This window comes from Salmo salar, chromosome 23 (genome assembly GCF_965601325.2).
Source record: "Salmo salar chromosome 23, fSalSal1, whole genome shotgun sequence".
Classification (NCBI taxonomy): Eukaryota; Metazoa; Chordata; class Actinopteri; order Salmoniformes; family Salmonidae; genus Salmo; species Salmo salar.
The window spans coordinates 2,547,044-2,555,882 of record NC_138313.1 but is presented as its reverse complement, the minus strand read 5'-3'; the positions used below and the strand labels follow the sequence as shown (position 1 = coordinate 2,555,882).

The 8,839-nt window shown below is 41.4% G+C and overlaps 1 pseudogene; it reads right to left on the bottom strand.

Annotated features, from left to right (window-relative positions):
* Positions 1–350: 350 nt before the first annotated feature.
* LOC106583898 (transmembrane gamma-carboxyglutamic acid protein 2-like) lies at positions 351–6,836 on the bottom strand (annotated as a pseudogene).
* Positions 6,837–8,839: the final 2,003 nt, after the last annotated feature.

Sequence of the window (8,839 nt, the reverse complement as noted above, 5' to 3'; positions counted from 1 at the left end):
TCTCACAGGTAACCTCTTAACAAGTCTTCATCCCATTCCCTTAATTTCTCTATCTATAACATCCTTCAGCCTTTCCCTCCATGAACTCCCCTCTTCCCCTGAATAAAAAAAAAAGACCTAAGAATTAGAACTGTGTCAATTACATCCCAATTTCAATCAGTACAGGGATTGAAATGCTCTCTTATTAAATGGACATATACCATGTCTATTTCAAGAACTCACAGGAATTGAAATGGAAATGTTCACAGCTGTGCTCACTTATAACTGTCCAGAACCCCAATTGAAGAAGCTTGTAACACACACACACACACTTCATGAATGCCCCTTTTTAAAATGTCCATCCCTCCTTTTCACTCAGTGTCCTCAGTATTAGCAGTAATCTCAGTATTGTCAGCTGGGTCAGGAGGTTCTGATGGCGCCCCCGTGTAAAAAAGAGAGAGAAAGAAAAATAATGACATGAATGAAAGATGCACAGACAGACCAGTGGTGTAAAGTACTTAAGTAAAAATACTTTAAATTACTACTTAAGTAGTGTTTTGGGGTATCTGTAATTTACTTTAAAATTTATATTTTTGGCAACTTTTACTTCACTACATTCCTAAAGAAAATAATGTACTTTTTACTCCATACATTTTGCCTGAAACCCAAAAGTACTCGTTACATTTTGATAGGAAAATGGTCCAATTCACACACTTATCAACAGAACATCCCAGGTCATCCCTACTGCCTCTGACCTGGCAGACTCACTAAACACAAATGCTTAGTTTGTAAATTATGTCTGAGTGTTGTAGTGTGCCCCTGGCTATCTGTCAATAAAAAATAAATAATAAAAATGGTGCAGTCTGGTTTGCTTAATATAAGGAATTTGAAATTATTTATACTTTTACTTTTGATACTTAAGTACATTTGAGCAATTCCATTTATTTTTGATACTTAAGTATATTCAACACCAAATATTTTTTTACTTTTACGAAAGTAGTATTTTACTGGGTGACTTTCTTTACTTTTACTCAAGTATGATATTTTAGTACTTTTTCCACCACTGAGACAGACAGACAGACAGACAGACAGACAGACAGACAGACAGACAGACAGACAGACAGACAGACAGACACACACAGTGGACAGACATGCATATTACAACTAGTACAGAAAGCTAGAATACATTCACGCACAGTACACATTCGTCAACTGTATGTTCCACCATAGTTTAAGTCGGAAGTTTACATACACCTTAGCCAAATACATTTAAACTCAGTTTTTCACAATTCCTGACATTTAACCCTAGTAAACATTCCCTGTCTTAGGTCAGTTAGGATCACCACTTTATTTTAAGAATGTTAAGTGTCAGAATAATAGTAGAGAGAATGATTTATTTCAGCTTTTATTACTTTCATCACATTCCCAGTGGGTCAGAAGTTTACATACACTCAATTAGTATTAGGTAGCATTGCCTTTAAATTGTTTAGCTTGGGTCAAAAGTTTTGGGTAGCCTTCCATAATCTTCCCACAATAAGTTGGGGGAATTTTGGCCCATTCCTCCTGACAGAGCTGGTGTAACTGAGCCAGGTTTGTAGGCCTCCTTGCTCGCACACGCTTTTTCAGTTCTGCCCACAACTTTTCTATACGATTGAAGTCAGGGCTTTGTGATGGCCACCAATACCTTGACTTTGTTGTCCTTAAGCCATTTTGCCACAACTTTGGAAGTATGCTTGGGGTCGTTGTCAATTTAGAAGACCCATTTGCAACCAAGCTTTAACTTCCTGACTGATGTCTTGAGATGTTGCTTCAATATATCCACATAATTTTCCTCCCTCATGATGCCATCTACTTTGTGAAGTGCACCAGTCCCTCCTGCAGCAAAGCACCCCAACATGATGCTGCCACCCCCGTGCTTCACGGTTGTGATGGTGTTCTTCGGCTTGCAAGCATCCCCCTTTTCCTCCTGATGTAACAATGGTCATTATGGCCAAACAGTTCTATTTTTGTTTCATCAGACCAGAGGACATTTCTCCAAAAAGTACGATCTTTCCCCATGTGCAGTTGCAAACCGTATTCTGTCTTTTTTATGGCGGTTTTGAAGCAGTGGCTTCAAAACCGCAGTGGCTTCTTCCTTGCTGAGTGACCTTTCAGGTTATGTCGATATAGGACTCGTTTTACTGTGGATATAGATACTTTTGTACCTGTTTCTTCCAGCATCTTCACAAGGTCCTTTGCTGTTCTGGGATTGATTTGCACTTTTCGCACCAAAGTACGTTCATCTCTAGGAGACAGAACACGTCTCCTTCCTGAGCGGTATGACGGCTGCGTGGTCCCATGGTGTTTATACTTCGGTACTATTGTTTGTACAGATGAACGTGGTACCTTCAGGCGTTTGGAAATTGCTCCCAAGGATGAACCAGACTTGTGGAGGTCTACAATTTTTTTTTCTGAGGTCTTGGCTGATTTCTTTTGATTTTCCCATGATGTCAAGCAAAGAGGCACTGAGTTTGGGGGTAGGCCTTGAAATACATCCACAGGTACACCTCCAATTGACTCAAATGATGTCAATTAGGCTATCAGAAGTTTCTAAAGCCATGACATCATTTTCTGGAATTTTCCAAGCTGTTTAAAGGCACAGTCAACTTAGTGTATGTAAACTTCTAACCCACTGGAATTTTGATACAGTGAGTTATAAGTGAAATAATCTGTCTGTAAACAATTGTTGGAAAAAATACTTGTGTCATGCACAAAGTAGATGTCCTAACCGACTTGCCAAAACTATAGTTCGTTAACAAGAAATTTGTGGAGTGGTTGAAAAACGAGTTTTAATGACTCCAACCTAAGTGTACGTAAACTTCCGACTTCAACTGTACATACACACCAGTGGAGGCTGCTGAGGGGAGGATGGCTCAATAATGGCTGGAACGGAGTAGATGGAATGGCATCAAACACATAGAAACCATGTGCTTGATACCATTCAACTCATTCTGTTCCAGCCATTACCACGAGCATGTCCTCCCCAATTAAGGTGCCACCAACCTCCTGTGATACACACACACACGCACACACACACACACACACACACACACACACACACACACACACACACACACACACACACACACACACACACACACACACACACACACACACACACACACACAGGACTACCCAGAGTAAGGTGGCGGGGGTGCGTCATGCTGCCCACTGTGGTTCAGGGCTTCGCCATAGGAGGGCAGTCCTGGGGCGATGATCCCAGCGAGAGGCACTGTCTCTGGGGCAGGCTGGCCATCCAAAACCATCCTCACTGGAGCATTGAAACAGATGACATAAAAGTAATACTAGGTTAGGCTACACACAAGTAATGTTGGCCACACACAAGACAAAATATGGGAAGAGTCAGGGTCCATTGCTTATTTCTGAAATAATGTTGCTGCTATGTAGGGCTACCCGGGATTACATAGACCTATGTTATCATGTTGCTAATACCTCATGTAGGCTACTGTAATTAAAAAATAATAAGACAATGTACTTTACCATATGTTGCTACTATGTTGGGATACCAGGGGTTACATAGGCCTACTTTATCATTTTAAATTTGCTGACAGGTAGGGCAATCAGGCAGTAGACGCCTTAGGCTATACTGTACATACTTACACTCTAAGATCGACACACTAACATACATAGACACAACACACACACTCAAACTTACCTGCCTGCCGTCCTACCAGCCTTGTTCTTTTAACAGTAGCAGCCCAGCACCGTGGCTATGACAGCAGACACTAGAATAGCCAAGATCCCTGCCACTAGACCCGACACATCCACTCTGGGCGCCGTGTCTAAAGAACCAACACAATAAATACATTTGCAATGTACATTATATTCAGATTACAGCCTGTGCGATTATAGTACACAACACTAGCATCATCCATAGAGAAACATGAGGACAGTCGTGAGAAAGTAAATGTCAATATTGACTTAGTATAGATTTACTAAAAGCCCCCCCAAAAAAAGGTCTTACTGTGACTGCTGGTATATGTGTCCCAAAATACATTCTGGGGAAAATATAAAATTAATTCCAAGTAAATTCCTAGTATCCAATTAGTCAATTAATTGAACAAGCTTACAGTATTCTTAATGTGTGTAAATAATACAGAATTTCCCAATCAGACTTTCATGAAAGGTACCACCACATTCACTGCCCCCTTCCCTCACCGTTTGGGGTGTGTCCTCAAACACCCCCCTGGCCTCCTCGTAGGTGCACACCTCCTCCATGCACTCCCTCTCAAGCCTGCCTGGCGTCACCAGCTCCAGGTCCCATTTGTTCCAGAGCAGCGAGCGAGACGGGTACGAGGATGCGGACTGTTGTCCAAGGAACACTGGACCCAGAAAAAGAGAGAAACAGAGAGACAGACAGCGTGCGAGAGACAGAGAGGGAATAAGCCAGACCGAGAGAGAGACGATATTGATGGGCATGAGATTGATATAATCAGAGATAGAGACGGAGCCTCTTTCTCACACACACACACACACACACACACACACACACACACACACACACACACACACACACACACACACACACACACACGCACACACGCACACACACACACTAGCAATCATTGATCATAAGTCTGACTTCGACAGACAAAAGTCAGTATTGAATGGATAACCTCACAATCAGATATAAATAGAAAAAGTGAAGCAAAAGAACAATTGCCTGACACAGTGGTTCCCAAACTTTTTCACTCAGCCCCCTTTCTATCTTTGGGGACACCCCTCCCCCTACACTGTCAATGACACAAACTGGTCACACACCTCTTGTTGGAGGAGAGAATTTTGCAAGTTTCAAACCTATTTCCTGCAATTCTATAAAGTTTGCCATGGGGTGGTGATTTTTTAAAACAGCAATTCTACACAATTTGCCATGTGGTGGAGAACACATTTTGCAGTTTTAAAGCAAATTTCCTGCAATTCTACATATTTTGCCATGTCTTGTATGTGTTCATGTGATAATTGAGTGACTGATACATTACAACAAAATCAACGGGCTAAAAAAACTTTCTGACAAGTTATAAATAGCTCTCTAAGGTCTGCAGTGACAAGAGGAAAACTGCTGATTCACTATCCAATCATGAAATTGCACATTGTGCATTCTACTATTACAACTTTCAAGAGTACGTTGAAAGCCGAACTGAGTTCCTTAATGCCTCACAGTTTGGGAACCACTGGCCCAATATGACCCTACATGAAATAGGGTGAAAGAGGAGGGTGTAAACTTGCCTCCAAAACAAGTTTAACTGAATGCACATTTGGACAGACATTCTCTCCCTCTCAGTGCAGTGCACACACTTGAGAGTGTTAAGGACAAACAGACGCAGTGGCATGTATTCATGGATGCCAAGGGAAGCCAGGCTTCCCCTCCACAAAATTTACCAAAAAATAAATAACATGAAATAATTTATCTTTAGTCTCTCTGTGTTTCATAATTTTCCTTCAATTTGCAAGAAGAGGCTGAATGTATGTCATTGGAGAAAGTATCCAAGACAGCACCTCTTTGTCTCTGTATCTATCTGATGCTGTCTGGTCAAAAAGTGTATGACATTGTTGCCACTCATAGCACTGAATGCAAGGGAAGCCAGCGAACATTTGGCCACCCTTGAAAAAAAAAAGTGTAAAACAATAGCAGATCAGCGTTGAGCTAAACTGAGTGAGCCCAACTGTGAATGGTCCTGGCGCACAAAAAAGTGTCAAGGGAAGCCAGTTTGGAGTTGGCTTCACACCAATCACTGACAGAAAAATTGTAATTGTTGTCATTGTCCTCCGGTGGCTAGCTAACTAGCTAGCTAAAATTGCCCCTTTCCTAAATTACCCATGGATGGAGATTGGGATTTAGACTTGTGGTTTTACTTAATTCTCCGTGCTGGCCAATGATTATAACAAAGATTCTGATCCAACCATAAATTCATACATTGTGCCCCTGGCCTGAGAGGATGGAAGATCAATATGGAGCTAGATGTAGTAGGCTAATGTTAATTAGCTGGCTCATCGTTGCCCATGAAAGGAAGTTAGTGAGCAAGCATTTTAGTCAGGTAGCCTAGTACAACAAAAATTAAAAGTGTGTACTGTATGGCAGTCATAGACAGTTTCGTTAACATCAAAGAGAGGAGGATAGAATTTCTCTACAAGTAGGGTGAGTCAACATGTTTTTTCTACAGCCAGCCAGCCAGCCAGCCAGACAGACAGACACATCATATTTAGCTTACGTTGATTGAACTAAATAGTTTTTGTTATATTTTAGTTGTCACTGTATTAGACTTAGCATAGGTGATTTGATGATGTTGAAATGTTGAAGTTGAAATAGTGAAGGCAGCTCCTGTTTTCTTTGCGACTTGCGGTAACTGTCCGTGGTTCTAAATCAATAGTTGTTTAGTTGTAAAAAAAAATCTGAAACATTAACTTGCTTGACGATGCTGTAGGTCACGTAACTGTTTGTTACATGCAATATGCTTTGTGGACTTCATCAGACAGAGGTTGCTCTCTGGGTTTGTGATGAAACAAAGGTGTGGTTGAATTTATTCTGCCACTGTGTCTCCTTGTCTCAGCCTTAGGCCTATATATTACAGTGGCAAGCATATGAACTAACAGGTTATAGAGCAAACAACACAATTATCACAACACATAGGTTGTAATATGGCTTTTTCTTCCCTGGCTTGGCTTCCCCAGTGATTTTACCCACACACCACTACTGAACAGATGTGTGTTTACCTTCATTGTGGTTGAAAGACAACTCTGGCCCAAGCCAGGGGGAGCAGCGACAGCATGCCAGTAGATATCTCTGCCAAGCCTGGCATTTCTCAAGCAGGAGACACAACTGCAACAAAATGTATCTATTCATTATTTGCTCTAAATAAATATGCCATACTCAAAACATTATTCAGTGATTTTCTCATGTAAAAAAGGCCCCCACACATAAAATAAACGACTGTTAGACTATGTCGCCCTCTTAAGGCGGAGGTTAAAACGAAACAAAAGTTACTTTTAGAACGTCTCGACATGTAACAAAATGTAATCACATAGGAACAAATACCTACATTGTAGCGTATCGTAGGCCTACTTATCGTAGATAGCCCTACTGTCTTATAAATAATAATGAAAATAAAGAAATACAATTTTATTTTTCTATCTAACAAAATATTTGTTCGGTTGCATTGAGAAAAGAGAAGCACAATTAACGATAATTAATTATCATAGCTATAGTTATATCGATAATAAACAATTGGCCAGTGATGCCTGCCCAATGATTTTGGTCGAAAATAATTGATCGTTTAGCCTAATTCGTTAAAACGAGAAAAGATTATCCTTACCTGCTCCTTTTACTCTCTGTTCCAAACGTGCTAGACGGCCAGTTCGTATAGCCTTTAGCCGTACCCTTATACTACTTCTCCTCTGTTGCTCTAGTGATATGGAGGTTAATCCAGGTCCTGCAGTGCTTAGCTCCACTCTCACTCCCCAGGTGCTCTCATTTGTTGACTTCTGTAACCGTAAAAGCCTTGGTTTCATGCATGTTAACATCAGAAGCCTACTCCCTAAGTTGTTTTACTCACTGCTTTAGCACACTCTGCCAACCCGGATGTCTTAGCCGTGTCTGAATCCTGGTTTAGGTAAACCACCAAAACCCCCAAAATCTCCATAGCTAACTATAACATTTTCTGCCAAGATAGAACTGCCAAAGGCGGCGGTGTTGCAATCTACTACAAAGATAGCCTGCAGAGTTCTGTATTACTATCAAAGTCTGTACCCAAACAATTCGAGGTTCTACTTCTAAAAATTCACCTTTCCAGAAACAAGTCTCTCACTGTTGCCACTTGCTATAGACTTCCCTCTGCCCCCAGCTGTGCCCTCGATACCATATGTGAATTGATTGACCCCCCATCTATCTTCTGAGCTCGTGCTACTAGGTGACCTAAACTGGGACATGCTTAATGTCATGACGTTGGCCTGTGGGTAAGGTTTATGACCCCCCCCCATAAATACCTTTTACCACTTCCCCTCTCTGAATCTACTGAAGGACTTGAATAGCCTGTGTTAAATATAGAGAGTCTGGGAACATCAAACAAATGGGGAAAGGTACCACATATTTTGTTAATAAAACCAGTTGGAAATATGCTTGGGAACGTAATGAGTATGTATGTCAGTTCGGTTGTCATCTGAGACATTATGACTGATGACAGGACGACATAAACTGTATCTGAGAAAGTATACGCCCTCTAGTTATCAGAGTCACATGGAATTGTTATGCAATTGAAATGTTTGATATTGAAAATGTTTGTTAGGAGATGAAATGTAATTTTAGCTTCCGAATGAGAGATTTGGGTTTTCATAAGGAAAGTGCCCTGCTCGATCAGTGGCCCAACCCTGTGAAGAGACAGGGGTTATAAACGATGAAACACCTCCCTCCCCCTCTCCACTATATAATCCTTTGATGAAAAGATAACCACGTTGTTCCAGTACGGGAGGTCTGCAGCCTCTACGTTAGAAGGACACACATGTCAAGTACAGAACTAAGCCAACCTCGGCGTGAGCTCTGGTATGAACTGGTATGAACTTTGAGCTTATTCACTACAGAAGTGCTACTTCCTAGCCGTTGAGTTAGCAGCGGCCGCTGTAACGTGGGCTAGGAAAGGACGGACGACGGATCCAGTCTAACAACCAGACGAAGATACCACCACGTATCCAATTTACCACCAGAGACATTCTTCCGAGTACGGAAGGTCTTGTTGGCGAACCCGGCCAGCATCTACGACCAATCTACCGAAGCGCAGCTCAGAGTAAATATTTATTGCATTTTCCTTTT